Source organism: Cupressus sempervirens, chromosome 4, assembly GCF_028749045.1.
Source record: "Cupressus sempervirens isolate cs-2001-9-10 chromosome 4, ASM2874904v1, whole genome shotgun sequence".
Taxonomy (NCBI): domain Eukaryota; kingdom Viridiplantae; phylum Streptophyta; class Pinopsida; order Cupressales; family Cupressaceae; genus Cupressus; species Cupressus sempervirens.
In genome coordinates, this window is record NC_143121.1 from 806,088,227 (window position 1) to 806,115,441 (window position 27,215).

Consider the following 27,215-nt stretch of genomic DNA (forward strand, 5'->3'; position numbering starts at 1 on the left):
TGATGGAAATTGAAGAAGGATAAGGAAGAGAACAAAGTACCATTAGTCTATGTTCAATGGTACCTTTACCTAGAGGGGATGGAGGCACCAACCTCCCAACAATCCTCCCTCAGCATAACTTGAGGGATTTGACACCATAACCTAGCCCTTTGATATCATTTGTTAGAATCACCATTGTCATTACACCAAAAGCTCAAGTTATCAATGAATGTCAAAATAGCTAGAGACATGGATCCATGGGATGCAGTTAAGCACATGTCACAAATCCATCAGTCTATGTTGAACGGTACCTTCACCTAGAGGAGATGGAGGCACCAACTTCCCAATAGATTGAGATAGGTGGAGGAGATAGACTTCTATGTTTAGAGATGGATGAGGGAGATGTGGCATGAGAGTGGACTTGGGCTTGAGTCAAAGGAAATAAGTCATGCCTTAATTTATGGAAGTGATCTGGAGAGATATTTTAGACATGGAAGAGGAGGTGATGTGTTTCTGTTAAGGTGGGTGAGGTGGATCTGTTAACTAGAGGATGTGGGAGGTGGATGGATTTGTTAGAAAAAGGGTTGGTGAGTGAGCTTAATTAAATAAATAAATTATTTAATCAAAAGAAGAAGAATTGATGCATGAGATTTAATTAAATAAATGAATTATTTAATTAAAAGAAAAATATTTGGTGCATGATATTTAATTAAAAGAGGAATATTTGTGCATGATATTTAATTAAATAAATGAATCATTTAATTAAAAGAGGAATATTTGGTGGATGGAATTTATTTAAATAATGAATTAAATAGAGAGGAGTTTTAGAGAGTAAATTAAATGGGGTTTGTGGAAGGGGGATTTTATTAATAAACTAGATTATTGGTTGTCTATTAATTTATAAATTGGGCTATAATTAATTAATTAGGGAACAGTGCTAAAATAATATAATATCTAATATTTAATTAAAATATGCTTTAGAAGATGACTAAATTTGATAAATAATTTATGTGATCAGATTTAGGACTCTACAAATAGTATTGATAACCTTGTATTGGAAGAGATGGCATAGAAACATGAATTTATAAGGATACTTAAATACCCTTGCCATATGAGATAATTTTCATTTATAATAACCATATGATGGAAGTCAAAGAACAATGTTGGTTTAAGTTCAACATTATACCATACCAAGATGAAGTATTTTGCAATGTGGTTAACATGAGTTCTTACAATGTTTAGTTAAGAAGACATTGATAGTATGATGTTGGAGCTATTCATTATTGCTAAATGAATGTTGTGTCTATAGTGAAGGATGCCAGGAAGTTCACTTTAATTACTTTGAAGGAGGAAGGGAGGAAAGATTAGCTCCCTAGTGTAACAAGGACTCATAGCTTAGGAGATCATACTACTTTAGATTAGGAGGTGGTGGATTGATAGTAGGTGATTGGGAAGGTTTATAAGGTTGTACAGTTTATGAAGGATCTAAACTAGTAGAGTTAAAGAATGATGAAAACCAAATGGTTTTGCAACAATAGTCTACCAAAGTAGTATCAACTAAGAAACATGATCTTGTGAGTAAATAAGAGGTAAAGAAGATATTGAATAATGACAGTGGTAGAGTTAAACATCTAAAAAAGAAGCAAAAATTAATTATTGACAGTAGAAGAGATAAAGACATAATCAATTGATGTAAGTTGGAGGAACAAAGTAGGAGCTTTGGAAGTATTCACAGAGTATTTTTTTATGATGGATCATACAGTACTGGATTATTGGATTAAAGTATTCACTTGCATGGTTGACCAAAAAATGGTCATTTTGTCAACTCAAGCATTAGAGTGTTGTTATTGATTGGCAACTAGTTAACAAGAAGATTGAAGTGTTGCAAGTAAGTGCAACAACTAGTAGACAAACATATCAGTCTTGACAAAGGAGAATTTAAGGATGACAAGCCCATGACGGGAAGATAGGTATTGAGTTTTACGATAGGAGATGAGTCACCTTTGATGGGATAAAACAAGGAGAAGGTTTGATAGTGACATGACATGCATGCAAAGAGAAGAAATGGATGTGACACAAGGAAGCAAGGACTTGAGTGTATATCTAGACTTACGTATAGATAGAAAGGCATACATGTATAGGTACCTACATATAAGTATTCATGGGTATTTTGTGACTATGCTTGCTATGAATTTCAAATTTCAAAGTCACAATTTGAGCAGGATAAATTTAGGGCTTCTACCAATGGATTGATCAAGTGGATTTAAGGTCACTCAGACTTCATTTTGAAGTTTTGTTCATGGTTGTTTCTTCTATGTTGATTAGTAATATATGGAAGGAAGAAGAGAATAGAGAATAATGTGTGATAGTAGACTAGTGCTAAAGTACAAAAATGAGGAAGTAAATAGAGTGCATTCAATGACAGTTATACTAAAGCCTAGAAGAGGTGATCAAAGAATGACCAAATGCATAGGCTTGATCAAGAAAAAGAGCAAAAGATCAAGGAACTTGAAAATTATGTCGACTCTATAGTTGACTAAGTGACAGTATAAGTCACGTGAGTTATAGTGTTTCTTGAGTATCAATATTGATCAAGTATCAATAAATATGTTGAATAGAATAGCTAATAGCAACTGAGTAATTTAGTGATGACTGAATTTCAAAGCATAGTGTTGGCTAAAAGACAACATTTGTCAGATTATGACAAAATCATGATTTCCAACCAACACAATTGATTTCTTGGAATATGAAAAGCATGTTGAAGATAAGGATGGATGACCTAGAGTACTCAATTCAAGGGAAACTATGTTTGAGAGTTTCTATGCATGAATTCAAGGAGAAGTTTGGATAAGTTTATAGAAGAAAAAGGAGGAGACAAAATGATGGAATGATTCAATGAATCTGACCAAATCATAAGATCAACGGTGATGTTTAAGTGAAAAAACATAGAATTACCTATTTAAGGAGGTATAGGGATAAACTTAAAGTGGTTAGTAGAGTTGGTGAAGACCTTAACAAGGTTGGAGTAGTTGTTGATTTTGTTGATTGGAGAACTTGAGCAAAAAGCCAAATAGTGAAGTGTTGAGTGAAGAGTGATTTCTTGAAGGGATTCCAAGTGAATCAATGATGGAGATGTTAATGGAGGCCATTTGATGAGTCAACTATTGGACTAAATTATGATCTCTATTTGAAAAATGAGTTGTATTTGTTAGATTAACCTATTATTACTTTCTAACCATTGTATTAGTTTTGAAATCCTATAATCAAGGTGACCTAATAGTCATGTAAATCATTTAATTAATGTGACATTCTAATAGTATATTCTTAATCCCTATAACAAGGCCACTCTTAATAGGTTGACTAAATTCTTTAACAAGGTCACATTTAACAGTGTGTTTTGTAACCATTAATAGAGTTGGCTCCTAACAAAGCTCACTTCAAAAAATCAAAAAATGGTGACATGTTACTAGTGGTTTTTCCCAAATTGGGTTTCCATATTAAATCCTACCGTCATACTTGTGTGGATGTCATTTGAGATGTTTATTGTTAACGTTTTACATTCTGCAAGTTTTTTACTATTAGGACAATGAGATGCAAATTTATGTTACTAATTATTTGCGATAGAGAGCAAGCTATTGAATGTTTAGATCTAAGGTATTTGAAGAGATTAAAAGTTCAATTGGTACATCTAGACCTAAGGATAACTAACTCACCCCCCTACAACTATTCTTAATCATTATAATAATTGTTATCAAAGCTTTATTTGCTTGTAGAGAAAATTTTTAAGGTACTTGAAGCTAAAGATCAAGATCTACAAAAAGGAGGTACCAAGTTTGAACAAAGAGAACTTCCCTACATGGTAGAGTTTGATGAAGTTGCATCTCATAACAATTGGAGAAGGAGAAATGCACTATGTGGAGATATTCAAACCCTTGACTACCGAGAAACTAAAAGAGAAGCAAGAACAAAATCAAGAAATGTTGGAGATTACATCAGACCTAAGAAATGTTGAGTTTGATGACATAAAGGAATGAAAAATAGCCAAGGAAATGTGGGATACACTACAGACCATCTATGGAGGAGATACAAAGGTTTTGAGAGAGAAAATAGAAATCTTGAGAGGTGAATTTGATGAAATGAGAATGGTAGAAGGATAAAGTATTGTACAATATTGTTGAAGAATCAAAGAGGTGGTAAATGCTATAAGAGGATCAAATGAAAATGTTAATTATGAGACTATGATCAACAAGGTATTGAGAACTCTACTTCCTATCTATTCTATTAGGGTTTATGCAATACAAGAACCAATATGTTCCCTTGATAATAACCTAACTTTGGAAGGTGTAGTTGGTAGGATTACTACTTTTGAATTGTCAAATTTTGATAATTTTACTCCTACTACTATTGAATCTACTTTCAAGTCTCAATCAGTTCTTAGTAAGAAAAGAAAAGGAAAGTGTATGAATAGTGATAGTGATGTCTTTGATAATGATCTTGATGAGATTGAAGCATTTATGGAAAGAAGACTTCCAAGAGGTAGAGGAAAATACAAAGGTAAACTTCCTATAATATGTTTTTCATGTAACAAATTTGGTCATATTGATGCAAGATGTCCTGACAAAGAAGACAAGGATGAAAAAAGATAAAGAAAGTATAGAGGTAGAAGAGATGATAGAGATAATAGGAGAAACAAGGACTACAAACACAAATATAATAAATCACACCACTTCTCATTACCAGCTCCCTTGCCTCCTCAATAGTGAAGCTTTCACTAGCAAGGACATATTCTTGTAACTTTTTGACTAAGCCAATAGCTACCTCTTCAAAATCCCATGGATTCATTTCTAGGGAAAGTTCATTTTTCTTTACTTTAAATAGAAAACTCTTCAACTCATTAGTTTTTATAAAATTATCATCTTTCATAAATTCACGACCCTCCATAATTTTGTCATCTATCATTTGAGCTTCCAACTACAACTTCTTTTCTCTTTGCTCATCTTCAAAAGCCTGAGATATTAAATATCTCCTCCTTATTTCACCAAAGTACTTACTACCTCATGGAAATATTTGAAGGGCATTTTGTTGCACTTTCTCAGGTAATTTGACCATCTTTTGCTTTTTGTGTCTCTATTCTACCCACTCAGAACTTTTAGAAACATCTTCTTTAGCCTAGTCCTCCTCATCAGAGATGTCAACAACAATCTCATCATCTGAGTACTCAGGGTCAATCCTTTTCATGATTTCCTCTGGAACTTAGGCTACTAATTCATCAAAATTTGTTACACACTTTTCCAGTTTTGACCAGTGATCCTCATTAGGATAGAAACCCTTCAAATTTTTGTCTTCCTTTTTCATCTCATGCTCAAAACTAATAATAAACCTTTATTTAACCATTATTTCCCTACACACATCTTCATTCAACTTGTCAGCAATGACATTCTCTTTCCAAATAGGTTTTGTAGGTGGTAGGGTATATCCTCTCATTTTCTTCAGGGCATGTCTAACTATATATTGAAAGGATCATAAGTCTTAGCTAGCCCAGTTGGCAATTTATATTTTCTCAAAAATTCATTTGTCCCCTCAATTACATTCCATCCAATCTCAAAATCTCCCACTTTAGTACATCTATAAGGGAAGGTTCCTTTCTTAACATCTTTGCCTAAGTACTCCCTATTTAAAGAAACTAGTTGCCAGAATACCCCCGCAAACCTAATCTTTCAAGTACATATTTAGGTAAACTAGGGGGTGGCTGAGGGCATCCAAAAAACCTAATAATAGTAATTTATTCAAATAAAAAACACTACCCCAATCATGAGTAAATTATTTTCCATCATCAAAGAACATTTTAGGTTTAACAACTTTTCTTACAATCCTAGGGATTCTTTCAATTATCAGCCCTACCTTTTTTAAGACTAGATAAAAAAAACCATTATAAAAAGAAATTACATTAGAACAAGAGTAAAACATTTGTCATACCCTTTTCCATCTTTGTACTGGCAATCTCTCTCCCCATTCTTGAGTAGACTCGAAGAAACTCTAATAAAATATGTCTGAATTCTTGAAGAGGATCAAGTGCATGAGTACAGAATGATGGTGGAATTTGAAATTTGCTAAGTCTCCTTACTGAGTAGCAGTGATCTCCTTATGACTATTATCAATAATATAATCCATAAAATCATAACCTATATTATGATTTGGGACAAGGCCATAATATAATGTCCTCCTAGTGCTTCCATAGTTCCATCTAAGCCTAGGACTTTGTTAATTCCAAACATAGTATTCTAAAAATATCTTTGGAAGAATTCCAAAGGCATATGTTTGTCAAGATCCTTCTTCTTTGGAATGTTTCCTACATTCTTCTTTGTATATAGAATATGTATATTCTAGCCCATGTAGAAGTTATGGTGACTTTTGAAATTCTTAGTTAATTTCTCCACCTCTATGGGCATTGACACAGGTCCTCCCAAGTCGAAAACTTTTATAAATCTCTCCTTGTCTAGGGAAAATAAAACACTTCTATCCCTCTTATGAAATGTCTTGTTGATTGGATTATAACATTTAATTAGGGCTCTTACCAAGTCATCTTCTACAAACAATCTAGGCATAATTAATTTGCCTAAGTTTCTTACCCATGGGTTACAAACCAGAACCTCTGATGCTTTGTTCCTATAAAAAGCACCAAAATGATTCATACTCATTTCTATCAGGGACTCCTACATCTCTATATGATGTCTTTGAGTATAAAATCGTATGCTTTCTATGCATTAGTTGAACTATTAGAATTACAATAGGAAAGGTAAACTTCTAAGAGAGGGGGAGTGAATCAATAGCTTAAACTTTGATCAATAACACTTTCACCACACATCCATCTCATGTATTCAATAAGTAAACTAAAATAACATGTAAAGCACATACATCTAAAATATGTAAACAAGTAAACATTCACACATGTATGTGTTGGAAATATAGAAGGAGTAACTAAGAGGGGGGGTGAATCAGTTACCACTAAAATAAATCCCAAATCCCTTAGATGTCAGTAATAAAATTTAAAGTAAGAAATTTGATTGCTACTATTATTCAATAAACACACAGAAAATGTTGTAACTCGGTAAATGCAAAGTGTGATTTACTTTTAGCTGATCTTAAACATTCATAGTAATTAATTTGCAAGCATACAAGAAATAACATGAACACATGAGACACCAAGATTTAATGTGCAAACCCAATATGGGAAAAACCACCAATGTAACTAGTTACTATTTTTCACTCTTCTAAAGTAAGCCCTATTTGGAGCCAACCTGGTTAAAGGTTACAAAACACACTGTTAGGTGTGACCTTGTTAGAAGATTTAATCACCCTATAAGGAGTGGCCTTGCAAGAGGTCTTAAAACATTTCAATGAAACTATCACCTTGTTAGAGGATTTGCAACTGGTTGTTAAACCAACTCTGTTAAGAGATTTAGATCACTACTACAATGGTTAGAGAGTAACAATGAAATGACCTGATTGTGATGCAACTAAATTGCTGATTATAGATCACTATTTTGCTTCATACTTGATCCTTCCTGATTGAATAATACTTTTCTACTCCACAAGGATACCTGTTTATCCTTCAAGTTTGCTCTTACACTTTCCTTCTCAATTTAATCAACACACTTGCACACACACTAAAAATCTCAACTTGACCTTTCATTTATATCATCTATATTGGCATGTCGGCTCAATTACAAATTACAATAACCAATAATCATTACCATAGTCGGCTAGAAAAAATACTTAAAATAAATAAGCTTCTTATGCCAAAACAACAAAATCCTTCATTGGTCAGCCCTGCTCAATAAACACTGGCTCTAAGATGATTTCTTGTGTTAACCAATAGAAGCTTGGTTAACATTGTAAACTTACAAAGATATCCTTTGGCAACCAAGTGAACTTGGTGAACACCGACTTTGTCCAACTTTCCTTTGCTAACCATGTGAACTTGGTTAACATTGTTTCCTACTTGAATTCCTTTGACTCTTGAGTAAGCTTGATAGACACTATCTTTACAAAGTAATCTTCAAGAATGCTCGGTAGACAAGGAAAATTGTCTTGCTGACCAAGTGAGCTCGGTAAGCACTGACTAACAACTGATATGACATTTGTGTAACATCAAAGACAACACACAATTAGACAATTATATCTAACAATCTCCCTCTTTGGCATTGATGGCAACACAACATGTCATAGCACAATGAAATTTGAGAAAAAAGACTTTCTCTAATAGAAAGTTTCTCCCTATTATATTTTCACCAAAAAACTTCTTTTCTTTCATGCAGTAATCTCCCTCTATGAAGCAGTTACATAACTTCTAAGATAGTGTACTTCTCTCTCAAAAGATATAAACAAATTTTAGAAAAATATGAGAGTAATCTTCTCCCTCTTTGACAACACATGCCAAAGACAACACATACCAAATTAGTATCAATGTACCTTGAGTACTAATTCATATGCAATATTCCTTTTGACTATGCTACATCAATTGATTGATCTTCAACTTGGTTCCTATTGATGCATCGCTAAAACTTTATTTAGTGAGCTTCAGATAGGGGAATGACCCCTAACTTACCGCTTAGATACAAGAATGCATCCTTAGGTAATGGCTTGGTGAATATGTCTACAATCTATTCTTTTGTGTGAACATATTCCGATTTGACTTCTTTTTCCTACACTAGTTCTCTGACAAAATGATATTTTATGGCAATGTGCTTAGTTTTGGAATGCATCACTGGGTTCTTTGATATGTTAATTGCATTGGTGTTATCATAATACATGATAACTAGTTCTTTGATCTCAACCTTCATGCCTTCCAACAACTATTTAAACTAAACAATGTTAGAATAATTTACTACTATTGCAACATATTCTGCTTCTGTTATAGAATGGGATGTGCAATTTTGCTTCTTGCTTGTCCAAGATACCAATCTTTTACCAAGGAAGAATGCTCCACCACTTGTACTTTTTCTCTCATCAAGATTTCCTACCCAATCAGCATCATTGAATACCTTTAGGTCTAAGTTTCCTCCAAATTTGTAACATAAACCATAGTCTTCAGTACCTTTCAGATATATCAAAATTCTTTTGATTGCCATCATATGATTTTCTTTGGGTTTAGTTGAGAATCTTGCCACTATCCCAACTGCTAAAGCAATATCAAGACTTGTATGAACTACATACTATAATTTTTCAATCATTGATCTGTATAAGGTTTGATCTATTTCTTTTGAATCATCGTCTTTGGTAAGCTTTAGTTCAGTACACATGGGGGTTCCAACTGGTTTAGAATCTTCTATTCCAAATTTCTTCAGTATCTCTTTGATATACTTAGATTGAGTAATGTAGATACCAATCTTACTTTTTTATATTTGTAGTCCAACAAAAAAAAAATTATTTCACCAAACATGGACATTTCAAACTCTTTGTTTATTTGTTCTGAAAATTATTTGCATGGATCATCATTCCCTATAAATAGAGTGTCATCCACAAATATTTTTGCCAATACAATCTTGTTATCTAGTCCTTCCTTGATATAAAAACTACTATTATCATTAGTTCTCTAAAAACTAATATGTATTAGGTAGTTGTGTAACATTTCATACCATGCTCTAGGAGCTTGTTTCAGACCATACAGTTCCTTGTGTAGTTTGAAAACCATGTACCTTTTGTCTGGATGAACAAAACCTTCTGGTTGTTCAATGTAGACTTCTTCATCAAGTATACCATTGAGAAATGTAGATTTAACATCCATCTAATATACTTTAAATCCTCTATGAGTAGCATATGCGAGAAGAGTCCTAACACCTTCTAATCTTGCAACAGGAGAAAAAGTCTTACCATAATCAATTCTTTTTTCTTGAGAGTAGCCTTTACACACCAATCTTGCTTTGTTTCTTGATACTTGTCCATCTTCATTTAGCTTATTTTTGAATACCCATTTTGTTCTGATCACATTTTTGTCTTTAGGCCTGGGAACAAGGGTCCAAGTTTTGTTATTCTCTATTTGTTCTATTTCTTCATTCATAGACTCAATCCAACTTTCATTTTCCAATGCATCTTTAACACTTCTAGGTTCAGAATCAGTAAGTAAACATGTACCTTTTAGCTTACTTCTTGTCATAGTACTTTCTGATTTATCTCCAATAATCTGATTAGGTGCATGATGCCTTCTGACATACTTGGTCAATATAGATTATTTTCCTTTTGAATGAATTGTACTATCTTTATTTTGAACTTCAACTTCTGGCTCAGCTTGCTTAGACTCAGTAGACATTGGCTTAGTAGATTCAAAATGTGACTCAGGTCCTTGTGACTCAGTTTGAACTTCTTGCAACTGACTAACTGAGGAAGACTCAGAGGTGAAGTTTCCTTCTTGATAGATGTGTCTAGCAATGTATCAGGTTCAATGTAAACAAATCTTATGTAATCTTCTGGTTCCTTTTTGCTTTCTTCTTCAATTCTTTTTGCAAACTCATTAATTCTCACCTATGCACTTTCTATGATTTTATAAGTAGACAAATTCAAATATCTATATGTCTTACTTCTACAAGAATATCCTAGGAATATACCTTCATCACCTTTCACATCAAACTTGCCTTTTATAGACACTTTGAAGATATAACATTTACTTCAAAATACTTTCAAATAACTTACATTGGGTTTGTAGTCATACCATAATTCATAGGGAGTTTTATATGAGTCCCTCTTCAACTATACTTAGTTCAAAGTATGAACTACAGTGCTGATGGTTTCTTTCCAGTATTCGATAGCAACTTTCTTTTCAATCATTAGAGTTCTTGCACAATCCATGATGGATCTATTTCTTCTTTCAACTATTCCATTCTGCTCAGGAGTACTAGGGGCTAATACCTATCTTTTGATTCCTCTTTCAGTGCAAAAGTTATTAAATTCATTATAGATGAATTCACCACCTCTATCTGATCTTAAGCATTTCAATCTTTTCCCTATTTCCTTCTCTATTCTTGCTAGGTACCATTTGAATTTCTCAAATGCTTCTGACTTTTCTCTAAGATACATAATAGCCATCATTCTAGAATAGTCATCAACAAAAAGAATAAAGAATTTTTCTTCACTATCGCTTCTATTCCAATGTGTCCACATAGGTCAATATGTACAATTTCCAAGACATCTTCAGACTGATAGTTTTTTCTTTTAAAACTAGTCTTTCCCATTTTTCCAATCTGACAATTTTTGCATAAACCAACATTTGGTTTCTTCAAACTAGGAATACCTCACTTTTTTGAATTTTCTTATCTTGACCATATTATCAAAGTTTACATGACATAATATTCTATGACATAACTAACTTTCTTCCATTTGAGCAATAAAACATGAACAATCACCAAGATCAAGATAAAATAGGTTACCTCTTGTTTGTTTGCCTGATCCAATTAGATTACCTTTGTCATCTAGAAGTCTTGACTTGACATGCATGAATCCCACCTTGAATCCAATGTTGATTAGTTGTGCCACACTCAGTAGATTATGTTTTAGTCCTTCAACCCAATAGGCATTGTCACATACAAGTTCTTTGGTTAATGAGATTCAGCCTTTCCCTTTTATGCAACAAGGTTCATTGTTTCCAAACCTTACACTACCACCGTCATAGTCTTCAAAGTGTTCAAAGTTTGTTTTGTCTCCAGCCATATGATGTGAACATCCACTATCTATGATCCATGTGTCATTTTTACTAACATGAGAGATAAGTGCAATCTTATCTTCTTCTTCATCAAATTCATCTTTCACAGCAATGTATACTATCTCATCTTCACTATTATCATAATCTTTAGCCATAAAACAAGTCTTCTTACCTTTGTCCTTAAATGATTTGAGATTTTTGAAATCCTTCTTTCCATTGAACTTGTGATTTTTCTTTTCATCCCTGCTTTCTTTGTTTGGTCACCTGGAAACAATATGACCAATTTCTTCACATGAAAAATAGATTAGGGAAACTTTACCTTTGTATTTTCCTCGACTTCTAGAATATTTCCTTGCAAGCAAAGCTTCAACAACTTCAAGATCACTATTAGAAATTTCCTTTGATTCTTCTTTACTTTCTAACTAAATGTCCTTTATTTTCTTGTCTTTCTCTTTGAGTGAAAGTTTTTCTTCAAATGTAGATTCAATATTCTTAGGAGCTGGAACATAATTGTCAAAGTTGTCTAGCTCAAAAGTTGTCAATCTTCCTACTAAGGTATCCAAACTTATCTTGTGATTTGGCTCACACCTCTTTTCTTGAATAGTGGATACTCTAATTGCATAGATAGGAAGTAATGTTCTGAGAACTTTACTTACAATAGTTTCATCCTTGATTTCTCCTCGAGAAGCTCTGATTGCACTGACATTGGCTTTGATTCTTTCCACATATTTCGCAACATTTTCATCTTCTCTCATTCTCATTTGATCAAACTATCCTCTAAGGCTTTTTGCTTTGGCTCTCCTCACATTGTCATCACCACCATATATGTCCTTTAGCTTGTTCCACATACCAAAAGCAATTTTGCAATCCTTGATATCATCAAATTCATCATAGCTAAGAGCAAATGCAATATCAATCATCATGGTGTTATGGTTCTTTTTCTCAGCAATATCTCCAATAGATAATGTACCAGTAGGGGTTGTGTATTCTTCATCAAGGTATTTCAAGCCTGAATCACTAATGGAGGCTAGATGAGGTCTCATGAGTCCTTGCCATGCTAAAAAGTTGTCTCTATTTAGCTTTAGAATTTCTCTCTTGTAAGACATCCTGATCTTTAGCTTAGGTCCTTGAAACCTTTCCAGCAAGCACCAAAAGCTCTGATACCAATTTTTGGAAATATAGGAGTAATTGAGAGGGGGGCTGAATCAGTTACCACTAAAATAAATCCCAGATCCCTTAGATGTGAGTAATAAAATTTAAACTGAGAAATCTTATTACTATTGTTATTCAGTAAACACATAGAAAATGTTGTAATTCGGTAAATGCAGACTGTGATTTACTTTTAGCTGATCTTAAACATTCATAGTAATTAATTTGCAAGCATAAGAGAAATAACATGAACACATGAGACACCAGGATTTAAAATGGAAACTCAATATGGGAAAAACCACCAATGTACCTAGTTACTATTTTTCACTTTTCTGAAGTGAGTCTTGTTAGGAGCCAACTTGGTTAAAGGTTAAAAAACACACTGTTAGGTGTGACCTTGTTAGAGGATTTAATCACCTTGTAAGGAGTGGCCTTGCAAGAGGTCTTAAAACAATTCAATGGAACTATCATCTTGTTAGAGGATTTACAACTAGTTGTTAAACCAACTCTGTTAAGAGATTTAGATCACTACTACAATGGTTAGAGAGTAACAATGAAATGACATAATTGTGATGCAACTGAATTTCTAATTATAGATCTCTATTCTAATTCATACTTGATCCTTCTTGATTGAATAATACTTTTCTTCTCCACAAGGATACCTACTTGTCCTTCAAATTTTCTCTTACTCTTTCCTTCTCAATTCAATCAACACACTTGTACACACACTAAAATTCTCAACTTGACCTTTCATTTATATCATCCAGATTGTCAAGTTAGCTCAAGTACAAATTAAAATAACCAATAATAATTACCACAATTAGCTAGAAACAATACTTAAAATAAATAAGCTTCTTATGCCAAAATAACAAAATCTTTCATTGGTCAACCCTGCTCAGTAAACACTAGTTCTGAGATGATTTCCTGTGTTAACCAAGAGAATCTTGTTTAACACTATGAACTTACAAAGATATCCTTTGGAAATCAAGTAAACTCAGTGAACACTAACTCTATCCAAATTTCCTTTGCTAACCATGTGAACTTGGTTAACATTGTTTCCTTCCTAAATTCCTTTGATGTCTAAGTGAGCTTAGTAGACACTATCTTCACAGAGTAATCTTCAGAAATGCTCAGTTGACAACGAAAACTCTCTTACTAACCAAGTGATCTCGGTAAGCACTGACTGACAACTGATATGAAATTTGTGTAACATCAAAGACAATACACAATTAGGCAATTGTATCCAATAGTATGACACCAAATATGATTACCCAAAAACCCTCCAATGAGAAGGTAAAACTAGGGTGGGGATGACACCCACAAATCTTCACTAATACAATAATAAAGTGTATCCAATGAAGGTTACAATTTTTTGATCATGAAACATGATCTACCCTACGAAAGGTTTTCCCTATTAAAGACTTACAAAGACTATTAGGTCTCACCCTGTTAAAGCATTTCAACACCCTGTTAGAAGTGTGCCTTGCTAAAGTACTTTAACTCATAATTAAGTAAGAACCTTGTTAGAGGATTTAAATATAGCCTATTAGGACAACTCTATTAAGAGATTTAATTGATTCACCTACTGGAATGATTCAGCAATGATCCTACAGTTAGCACTTGATTGCTTGATGACAATTCACCTCTAAATTGATGTATTCTTGATCCTTCTTGATCAAATGTCTTTTTTTTTGTATGCTCTTATCTTCCTTTGTTCTCATTTAACTGATTCTACAATGCAATCTCAGATAATAACTCCTTAGCCACCATGAATGATTTGTTTGTGCATGAAAACTTCTTTCTTTGTTCTTTCATACACCTTATAAATTTTAGGGTTTGTCCTCCTTAAAAAGACTTAGGTAACTTAGGGTTAGGTATGAATCAATGGCTATGATTCATCCATTTTGCTGCTTAAACCTTCCCTTTTTCTAATCAGTTGTATGTAATGCATTGAGAATCCAACTTAAGATTCATCCTTATCTCCAAATATTGTAATTCAATATTTAGGTCAGCTCAAAAATGGTTTACATAGTTGTTTGTGTCATTATAGTTGTTTGTGTCATTACAAACAACTATGACAAAACTGTCTCACTCAAAATCTAAAGTCTCTAATGTTTGGCATATATTCTCTTATATACTTAAATTCAACATCTGTATTACTCAACATGCATTGCTTACTTGGCTCCTGAATTACTCGGTATCCATTGTCTGCTCAGCACTTGAGTGACTCAGCACATGAGTCGCTCGGCACTCACTGTAGACTCGGCATGCTCTATTATATACATATTGTGCTCAACATGTACTAATCATTTGGCATGAACTAAGTAAATGACTTAAGTGTGTAGACACTCACTTGTCAAAACCAATCTAAGATCAGCAATCTCTACCTTTGACATGAGTGTCAAAAACACTTGGTCATGCATTAATATTCTTATTCTTATGAGCATAACATATCTCTTATTTGGCTTATGTACAAAACTTCAAATTTTCAAAAAAAATTAACAACTTATATATCAAAATTTGGATAACTCCCCCTAAGTTGATAGGTTTATTCTATATTCAAAATTTTGTACTCCTACTGAATAGATGTGTCTCAACTGATACTCTTTGACTTCATGTTGTTCTTTGCTAATTGATACTCTTTTACTTCATCTCCCCCTTTGCTCTTATTCTCCTCTCTATCTCCCCCAACTTCTCTATCTCCCCCATTTTATTTCTCTTTTATTTCTCTATCTCCCCCTTTTTGACACTAATGTCAATGGACTATACACTGATAGTGTGTTTTACCAAAAAGGATTTATGGATCTCTTGTATAATCTTGAAAGTTGCATCCCAATTTTCACATGCTACATCTAAAGACTTAATTTGGATAGCCAGCTCAGCAATAAGGTGAACTAGGCCATCTAGTCTAGAAAGATTTGGATCTTTCTTCATAAGAGTTTTGACATAACCTAATTCCTTGTGCAAAATTTCAATGTGTGGGGTCTAGGTTGTTTGGATGCTAATCACTTTTTCCCTTATATTGGCTTCATCTATAGACAATGTTACTAACTGACTCTAGGTTTGTAGCAAAGTTCTAAAGTGCTTTTCACCTTGAGTTGGATTTATAGGCAATTCAGCACATGATGTATTAATTTGGCTTTCCAAGCTCAAATTATGACTTCTTGTCTCTTGTGTGAAGAGTATTGGATTCTACAATTTAGTGTACAATGAGAAAATGTTCTTAAGTACCTTCTTCACACTTTCTACCTTTGTTTACAATGCAAATTGTGTGAGTGCTATGTCACCTGATATTTTTTCATTCACTTTACTTTGGAATTTCCTTTCAGACCATTCTATCAGTTTACATTTGTATCAAGGTCTGCATCACTAACCTTTTCCTCTATGTATGTTAGTTGTTCAATGAGTGACTTGGTCTCATCTGGAGTAGGCACACTAAATGCATCTAAAAATATGTATTTGATGTCTAGTAATGCCTACTTTTGCCTATGCTCCCTTTTGAGCAATTCTTAATGCTTATTTCTAGCTAGGGCTTCTTGCAAAATACCCATCTGCTCTATTGTCATTGTGTCATAATCATACTTTGGTAACACAATCTCTTCGTCAAGGCTTACATCTCCATATTGTATTACTTCTTCAGCCTTTGATGAGCTTGGACTCAGCACTGAGATCTATAATGGTGTTGTATCTATGCTCAAATTTTGAAGAGTATGACTTGAAGGTGTGCCAAATTTTGGTAAAGTTAACAAGGCTTGAATTATTACTTGCTCCTTCACCTTTGGTATCAACTCAGTCTCTTTAGGCCTATCCTTATTTTCCATAATGCCTTGTGATGTACCCTGTACTTGTATTAGAGTTGTAGATAAGATTATCTAACATATTTGACTCTATTCTTCAGTAGTAGCTTAAGTTTCCACTTTATTTGCTTCAACTATATCAACCTTTTCTGATGTAGCTTTAGGTACTTTATCCAAAGGTTGTACATTACTAACTTTAGGGGTGATAGTAAGTGGTTCTTGTGTATTCACCTCTTCCCTTGTGTCAGTCACTATTTTCTACAATTCATCTACACTCATCAATACTGGATTAGCACAAAATTTTGCCTGCAGTGTAGACAGATCAAGTATCTTTTTCAAATATTCCTCTATAAGGGGATTGATGATATGAGTAGTTAGATCAAAAACATCCTTAATTGTGATTGTTTCAATATTCTCACTTGCTATTTGTTGAGGGCTGACATCTAGCATTTGTGTATCTTGTACACTCTATTCTTCTTGTTGCTCTGCCTCAGTTGTTGCCTTGTTATCTACTTTCATTTATGTATCTTCCTCAATAGTGTCTTCATTGTTATCATCTTCCTCATCATCTTTAACCTCTATGGGTTCTTGTTCTCCTTCTTTTACTATAGCAAGCCCATAAGTGATCTTCCACATCTGTGTGGACTTCTTCACAACATCTTCAATATTATTTTGTAGTATACTAAACGCTCTATATTTTGAAAAAAATCTAATAGCATATTTCTTCATAGCCTTAGCAATTTATTCCTTACTGAGTTCATGAATAACTTGTGCAAGTGATGTCTCCCTTATTTGTCTTTCAAGTTTTAAACAATAATGTCATTTTCTGCTCAACTCTCTCATATAAGCTTTTAGGCATAGAGTTAGCAATCTCTAGTGGGGCTTTCTTAAAGTTTTCCATCATGGTATATATAGCTTCCTCTACTTGATTCTTTTCTACTTTACCAAGGTTATCAAAATCAACATGAGAAAATCCTAACAAATCTACACTATTCTTAATATTTTCACATAGATTCTCTAGATTTGATAATGGATTATGACACACCACTTTGAATTGGCTATTGTCATCTGATTATGTTCTCTCCTCATCAGATTCAGCTTGTGCAATGTATTTCTTCCTTGGCTTTTTCTGAGCTCCTCCTTCCTACTCTATTGGTTTGGCTTTCTCCTTGGCCTTTTGTACAGTGACACATTCACTATCCCTTTTATTAGGTGTAGTAGGCTTGGGCTAGCTTCATTTGATAGCTTTCTTGGACCTTGTCACTAGTTGGGCATTAGCCTTTCTTTTCTTTTGATTAGTGGGAGTAGGTGCTTCCTTGGCTTCTTCTTCCTTGGCACCTTCTGCAACTTCTATCTCCTTCTCTTGTTGATATTCTCCTATTCCTTGAGTTAGTACAAGTTGTTCTTGAGTGTTTTCTTCCTCTTCATCCTCTTCCTGCTTGACACCTTCCCCAAATTTAGCTTTCAACTTTTTCACCAACTTCTCCTTCTTCTTAATAACAGAGGCTGTCTTGAGTTCCATGGTAATCTTAGATTTTTCCATCTCATAATTTCCAAATGTCTTGGAATTTTTGTCTATCTCTTCTATAAGTAATGTTGTAATAGTCATAGAGGCCTCTTCTACATTGATTTCATATCCTAATGGCCTTGTATATGAGCAATGTTAGTATGCTAATAGAAACCAAATTTAAATAAAGCTTCTACAAACTAAACAAAATTCATAAACTTCAAGATAGACTAAGATGAGCTCTCAATTGAGAATATGAGCCATTAATGGGCTCTCTCAATGAGAAGCTCTCTTGTTGAGTAGCTTTGTCTAAATAGATAGGATGTATGCTCAAGCTTTATGCTTCAAATGGAGTTGGAATTTGGGTGTGAGTGTATGGTTTTGATGTAAAATGGCTTCTCAAAATGGCATTATGACTTTACTTCATGGATTGTGTTATTTTGCAAAGGGGAAAGATCCAATTTATAGGCAAGAGGCTTGAGGGATTGAGGGCTAAGATGCAAGGATGGGAAAAATCTCATGGAAGGCTCAGATTGCATGAGAGGAGAGCACATGGATTGTGCTTCCTTACAGCCAATCAAGGAGTGACACATGGCACAGGGTGAGAGGATGGAGGAAAGGGGAAGGATGAGTCAAGAAAGGAGGCTCAAGGGATAAAATCTTCATAAAGACCCTCATAATGGCTTGTAAGAGCAATAAAAGGGCTTGGAAGAGTCATTTATGGCCTAGTGGGCTTCATAAAGTTTTATGGTTGGGATATTTTGAGGGAGATGAGAGAAATTTTGACTTGGGCTTGATTAGGAAGGTTTTAAGCTTTCTTAGGCTTGTGCAAATGATTATAGGATGGATTAGGATGGTTTAGGATTAGATTAGGGATAGGCAAGTGGATGGAATTTAATGAGGGTGGGTGAAGGAGGAGATATTTGTTAACTTTGGCTTGGGTTAATAAGTCTTAACCCATGTTTAGGGAATGTGACAAGGTTAGGAGGGGATTAGGATTAGGTTTAAAGACATCTTCTAGAAGAGTCTAGACTTTGGATGAGGATAAAGACTTTCTAGAATAGTCTAGAATTTCCTAGGATGAGGATGAAGACTTTCTAGAAGAGTCTAGAACTTCTTAGGATGAGGATAAATTATATTTTTAGGAAATAAATAAAGTTTTATTTATTTCAAGGGTTTGGGTTGAGGAGATATTTATTAAAACTTTTTTAATAAACATGAGGATTAGTATTTAATCTTAATTAAATATTTTGAGTTGGGATTAGGGGTAGGAAATGATGAGATTAACCTTTAATCAAAATTAAAGAAGGATTAGAAGATTTTGGAAGAGGTTAGTGGTCTTAAGGAAATTGGCCAAGTTTTGGGCAAAAAATAAATTTTTTATTTATTTTGGATTTTTTGGTCAATTTATTAATTAAATAATTAATAAATAAGGAAATAATGTTTAAATAAGATTTAAACATTTTTGAGAGGGATTCCTTAATTAAATATTTTTAATTAAGATAAAGGGATTTAATTGCATAAAAATAAATTAATTAATTAATAAATAATGATGTCATCAGGAATTTTTTAGAAAATAAAAATACTTTATTTTCTAAAGGTTTTTAGGTGTCTACATTTTTCCCCTCTTTGATGTGATGCCGCAAGTGGCATGGCATCAAAGATAAGAAAATAAGATGCCCAAGGCTAGAGCAGAAGAGGAGAGAATGGACTGTGAGATGCCCCCTCAAGAAGGCGGCGGGGAGAGAAAGCGAGGCTCGACGACTTCTTGAAAAGTACAAGAATTCAAGATGACCAAGAAGACTCAGATTGGCTTAAGAGAAGAGGTTTAGTTAGCTCAAACTCTCACTACGGGAGAACGATAAAGGGAGAATCAGAGGCACAAGAGGAAGCAAGCTTAAGATCTCAGGGATTGTAGAGGATGAAGGAGCGGAGCACTATAAAAGGAATCTAGGATGGGGAGATGGATGAGGGGATTATAAAGCTGATGCAACAGGATTTCAAAGAGTCAGATTGGTGGAAGATGGATTTCGGAGATCCCTAGGACTAGGATTGTGGATCTTGAAAGATGAGGCTTGGTGGATTGATTTGGATTGGTGGATCCCTAAGACTAGGATTGTGGATCCCCAAAGCTAAAGGTGAGGAGTGATTCAAAGAGATACTGATGCATAAGCTAGAGTAGGAGAGATGGATGTTGGATATGGATGGAGTATAATGGAGATGAAGGAAAACCATTGAAGCTTTTTGAGCAAGGGGATACTTCAAAGAGAAGTACCACCATGTAGTTGAGCACTAGATTTGCTATAGGACTGTTGGTTAATTGCCAAGGTTACCAAGAACATCAAAGCTTTTTCACCAACTGTCCAGAGGACTGGAAAACTGACTCGAAACAAACACACAAGGATTGCCCCAGCATCACACATGAAACCTAGAGGAAACAGTGTGGAACCGACATTGGGTAACCCACAAGCAAAAAAGAAACAAATGAAAGACTTGATCAAAATCATACACTCAGAGTGCCCCATTCATAGCATACCATGATATGGAAGATCATGGAAACCTTGAGGAGGAAACAAAAAGATTGCTTGGAAAAGATACTTCAAGACCCAAAAAGGAAGATTCCAAATCAAAAGAAAGTGAAAATCCAAAAGAGAACCGTTTGCCAACGAGATGGGTAGGATGAGGTACAAACAGACCAAGACCAGACATGAGGAAAGCTATATCCTACAAGGATCTATCGGACAGCACCTAAGCTGGTGGATCGGGATGAGTGATGCGTCTGGAAAGCTGAACTAAGAAGGATAACACTTTGGTGACAGGAGATCTAGCTAAAGGATGCATTGGAATAGCTAACCAAGGGTTGTGCAATGTGTGCAAGATGTTGATGAAGGAGGAACTGACATGAAAGCTGGATAGATACAATGGTACTAAGCTAAAAAGGATGTACAACCTGACGAACCAAGATATTTACAAGCAGGCTAATCAAGATATGGTACAAGCTAACGGACCAATGATAGGTATGATACAGATGGATAAAAAGCTCAGGATGATAGGATAGCGGGATGGCTCAATTTGGTGCAAGAGTTAGAAGCTAAGGATGAGGTGATAATGAAAGATATGGATTTGACAAGATGCATCCAATGATGATGATGGGGACAATGCTAAGGTTGGTGGTAGCTGAACGGATAGATGGCGCTAGAGTGAATGGCTAATGAGAGGATGAAATTGGATTTGCATGAGGATAGCCCAGAGCGAGATACTAATGACAAGGGAGGATGGACATGACAAGATCTCCAAGGAATACAGTGCCCCCAATCAGAAGATGACATGTGGAAGGAGGTCTTATGATGGATGTGATAGGATTCAAGCTAGGATGGAAAAGCATAAGGCACTAGGGAGATGGATGATAGCTGGGATGATTGGCTAAAGCTGCAGAAGATTAGTGGATGGTGTGAGATGGAAGCTGGAGGATGAAAGATACATGGATAAATTGGAAGATGGAATTGGATGGCAAGATGTGACCAAAAGCATGAGGATGATAGGCTAAGCTGGGGATGGCTGGATTATGCATGATGCTTGTTTGCCAAGTTTTCATCATGGTACTTGTCCAAGGCACTTGAATTGCCAAGTTTTCACCAGTGGACGCTTTATTTTTCTTTAGTTTTTTTTTTTTTTTGACTTTTTGACTTTGGACTTAGCTAGAATGATTTTGGCTTTCTTCAGCTATTTTTGGCTCATAGATGTTGGTAGGATGGATGAAAAAGGATTGGATTGAACAAGTGGAATGGTGGGTGGGAGTTTGACAGATAATGGATGTGAAGGCATAAGGCTTGTGGGTAAATGGATGAGGAAAATGGAAAGATCATCATTGGCACACACCTTGAGAGGTGATAAAGTAGTGGGAAAGATGGTTTTGAGCGAGGTTGAGGAGAAAATGGAGGAAGAGAAAGATAAGGACTAAAAGTAGAGTTGGAAGATGGAGGATGGGAAATTTAGGATAAGAAGCATATGGACTAAAAGTGGATTGGGGGGATGAAGGATGCTTATATGGGGATTTGGATGAAGGATGGATGGATGAGGCTTTTTGAGTAGCATGAATGGATGCCAATTGAGATTTTTCTTTGAGATGCATTTCTTTTATGAGCATCTTGGGTATCCACATGATTTTTGACTTTTTTAGCTTGGGCTTTTGTGGCCTCTTGACTTTTTCTTTGATTGGGATTAAATGTTTCCTATTTTGAACATGTATTTTAGAAGGGACATGTTGAGACTTGGATTTTTGTGGATTTTTGGATTTATGCTTTTGTATTTTGGCATCCAATATGCTTCTATTAGCCATGGGATGGGAACAAGAGCATGGAGGAGATGGAGGGATAATTGATGGAGTGATAGGGTTTAAAGGTTGGAAGGGATTCAAGGGTGAGTGCCTTTGATGATCTAGCTGGTGGATTTGAGGGGATGGAAGGATAGATTGGAACATAGGATATGGATGGATATAATTGCCCAAAATGGATGGAGGGAAGGAAGGATATGGACCCAAAATAGATGGAAACGGGGAAGGTGGAGGTCCCAAAATAGATGGAGGGGATAAAGGATTCATATTAGGTATGTAAGGACCCAAAATGGATGGAAAGGGTGTGGGATTTAGATAAGGGATATATGGACCCAAAATGGAGGGTTGGAGATAAGGAGTAGGATGAGGGCCCAAAATAGATGCGGAATAAGATGGATGGGAACTTTGGGGTGGAGATGGAAGGACTTGGGACCATGCAGGAATAGTGGGGATACCAACATCTAGAAATACATTTTCATTTCTATTTTCAATATGATGTTCATTATTTGGAACATAAGATGTGAGTCCATTACTAGCTGGAGGAGTTGGAGCTTTAGATATGATAATTAGTTCTTTTTTGATGGATCTATCATCATGGATTATGGGAGATGTATGATCATGAAGCAAAGGAGATGGGAGGATAGGATCTTGAGTTGGGTGGGCTGAGGGAAAGGGATCTTGAGATGGAGTAAGTAAGATGGTAGGATTTAGATATGGAGGGGATGGTAAAAGTGGATCATGTAGGGGAATAAGTGGGATGGTGAGATCTCCTATTCTATCGGAGGATATTTCAACATGCTTTTGGACAAGATCTTCATAGGAATGGATGGGAGTGGATGCACGAGGTTCATTATAAGGGATTTAGATAATGCTTGGAGGAGGAGATGTGGATAGGATTTGGAGGGTTTTGACAGATGGTGGGATTTTGATGCTTGTGGGAAGTGGAAGGATTTTAAGCAATTTGATGGATGGTATGGGGATGATAGCTATGGGAGATGGAGGTGATATTATGGATGGGGAAGGTTCATCGCTGACTACTTCACATGGTTGGATTAGATGACATGACTCATCAGTTGGAGGAGATGGATTGGCTTGTGGTTCCTCTATAACTTTCCTTGGAGACTTGCATATCATAAATGGAGATGGAGGATTGATAGGAGTAGCTAGACTGATGGGGGTGGAAGATTGTAGGCTTGGTTGATTGGGTGATGGAGGAGAAGCTGGGATATCAGATGGCATGACTAGATAGTTTGGAATAACTCTTGGATTTTGGGGGATGGTTGGTGGAATGTTTCTAAGGCTCTCAAGATACCCTTCATAGTCAACAAGATTTTCATCATCGTTGGAATAGGAGGTGGTAGGAGCAAGGACAATATGATCGAACACATCATGATAGGTTTGGTACTTCATGCTTTGACGATGAGTTTGATGGGGATGGGGTCTTGCATATGGATGAACACGGAAGCTCATGGTCGGATTTGGATTAAGCTCAGATTTTGGATTGGTTGATGAAGGATTTCCTAGGGAGAGTCAAAGTTGTATGACAGACCTAAGGAGGATTGGTTGGAGATTTTTGGCTTTCCTGTGGATGGAAGACTTCAAGGGCATGCTATCAAAAAGTGAGAGTTTTGCTTTCCTATGCGCTGGATTTGTGGAGATTGTGTCAACTTAAGGATAGACTAATGATCCTATGGGCATGACACGAGATTGACCACTTGTGGATCCCAACCTTTAGCTCAAGGTGATGAGGGATAACAAATGACAAAGCTATATTACCCTAGAAAAAGCTCTGTCAAAGGGATAACCTTGGTGAGGCTGGTGGATTGGTTGGATTGATTGGATAGCAAATTCAAGCAGAATGACAACAACCCTCTAAAGGCTTGGGTGTGATTTTGGATTGGGTTGCTAGCTGGCTGGGGGGGATGATTTGGAGAGACTTTGGATTTGGGATTGTTCTAAAGCAAGGAAGCAAATAGATTTGGTTGCAGCGGGGGAGCTTGGATGATTTTCTGATGAGGCAGTGACTACGCTAAGTATGCCTTGAGCTAGGAGGTTACTACTTTTTGTTGGGATTTTGACCAAAGTTGGCAAACATTCATTCAAAAGCTATGAACAAACAAGCAGATAAAATTTTGGAGCAAGCACGTCAAACACACCAACATCCTAGGAAGCTTTCTACAAGGATGAAATTTTTTATAGCTAGGGAGTCCTCGATATACGCAAGCTACGTGAGGCCAAATCCGTAGATGAAACCAAAAAGATGTCACACAGCTGAGAGGAGCGGTAACCCACTTCTCCTCTTTCACTTCTCAAGGGTATAAACTTCCTTGAGGCTTAGCCCGAGTGAAAAAATCTTGATTCCAAGAGAGGTGTCTTTGGATTCACCTCCCAATTTTTATACTCCACCGGAATGCTGGAGTTGAGTTCATCCCAAGGGGTGATGAAATCCCCAAGCAGGCCTCCTAAAAAGTGTAAAACAAGACCACATACATGATCTTGGGCTTTAAAAGACACGTGTTTATTCCAATTGATGATTTAGATTCTGTAAGCTATGATTGAAGACACTTGTGATTATGGCATACAATGTTCATTCCAATTTGACAGCATCGTCAGCATAATGAAAGTCGAGAGATCATCAACATAAGAAATGCGAGCATCATTGAAACTGCATCCAAACCATGTAATGTTTATTGATTGTTAGGCATTCAAGATTGAGTGTGAGTTTGTTTTAAGCCCAAAACAAAGATGTGTGAAACTCGATTGCCAAGCGTGCACTCGAAGGCCCTCCACGTCAAGATTTGTCCAATTTTTATGCCCAAATGAAGTGTGAGCGAGATTAATGCGCATTCAAAGAATTTTCTAACTTAGAAAAACCACTAAAGACCCAAGTGAGTGGAGTTTGATCTTTGTGGAGCACTTAACACCCTCTTAGGTAGACCCATCCCCATAGATGGCACTGAGATTGCAACCAATGGTTAAATTGATGGGTGATTAAAGAGGGTGAGTCCAACTACAAACTCACTTAAAGCGTCTTTATTTGGTTTTTATAATTTAAGAATTTTCTAGAATGTAGATTCTTTTTATGCCCCAAAAGATGATTATTTGATCTATGGCATTCAAGATTGGATTTGTTTTTTTAATCATGCATTCATAAAAAAAAAAAAAAAACTTGATTTTAATCCATTGCACTCAAGAGTGATTTTAGCAACATGCATTCAAAGACAAGTGATTAAACATTCAAGTTTTTTCCTTTGAGCATTCAAGATTGAGATTTTGTGTGTTGTTTTAAGAACTTTGAAGTGCTTTGTTTTAACCTTAGATCATTCAAGATTGTTTTGGACTCAAAAGTGAAAATGACTCTTTGGACTTTGGTTTTCATTCAAGATTTTGTGTTCTAGTTTGCATATTTTAAGCCCAAAAATGATATTCCTAGATTATTTTGATGCATGAAAAACCTAAAAAATATTCAAGATTTTGCAACAAGACATTTGTTTGGAACAAATAAAAAAGCTTTTAGGACAATTTTTGGCAACCATTTAGGACTCTTAGTTTTTATGAGATTTTTAAAAGAACTTTAAAATATTTGCAAATGAGGTTCATTTTATCCTTGATTGATGCTTTGAGTTTGATTTAGATTTTAGTGTGCACTTAGTGTTGATTTTGAACCTTTTGAAATGGAAACTTTAAGTTCTTTTTAAATTCCCAAAAATGAAGTGTTCCTAACTTTGCATGAATGCATCTAAAACCTTGATGTTGCAAAGATGCAAATGATTGGATTGGTTTAGTTTCACTTGTTAAAATATTTTTTCTTTTTTGCAAATTTTTAATTTTTTAATGGATTTAAGTATGATTTAGGGGTTCATTTTAAGCACTAAAAAGAAGTGTGCATGATTTTTCTTCCTTCAAAAAAAATGGCCAAGATCTCCCACAAGAAGAAGAAGAATAAGTAGATGGAATAAGAAGAATATAGACAAGAAGAGGAAGAAGAATTCCAAGTGCTTTGTCCACCTATAAGCTTGAAAAATCTGCAAACACTATGAGATAGACCATGAGTTCCTTTGTCTTCTTCATGCTCATGTGGACCTACAAAACCAATTCATACAATCCTACCAATCAAAAAAACAAACAAAATTAGCCAAAATTAGCAAATGACATACAAAACTTGACTAAAAAAGCTAATGAAGATGACCCATGTGGGGTCCCACCGGGCGTGACAAAATGTATATGAGCAATGTTAGTATGCTAATAGAAACCAAATTTAAATAAAGCTTCTACAAACTAAACAAAATTCATAAACTTCAAGATAGACTAAGATGAGCTCTCAATTGAGAATATGAGCCATTAATGGGCTCTCTCAATGAGAAGCTCTCTTGTTGAGTAGCTTTTTCTAAATAGATAGGATGTATGCTCAAGCTTTATGCTTCAAATGGAGTTGGAATTTGGGTGTGAGTGTATGGTTTTGATGTAAAATGGCTTCTCAAAATGGCATTATGACTTTACTTCATGGATTGTGTTATTTTACAAAGGGGAAGGATCCAATTTATAGGCAAGAGGCTTGAGGGATTGAGGGCTAAGATGCAAGGATGGGAAAAAGCTCATGGAGGGCTCAGATTGCATGAGAGGAGAGCACATGGATTGTGCTTCCTTACAGCCAATCAGGGAGTGACACATGTCACAGGGTGAGAGGATGGAGGAAAGGGGAAGGATGAGTCAAGAAAGGAGGCTCAAGGGATAAAATCTTCATAAAGACCCTCA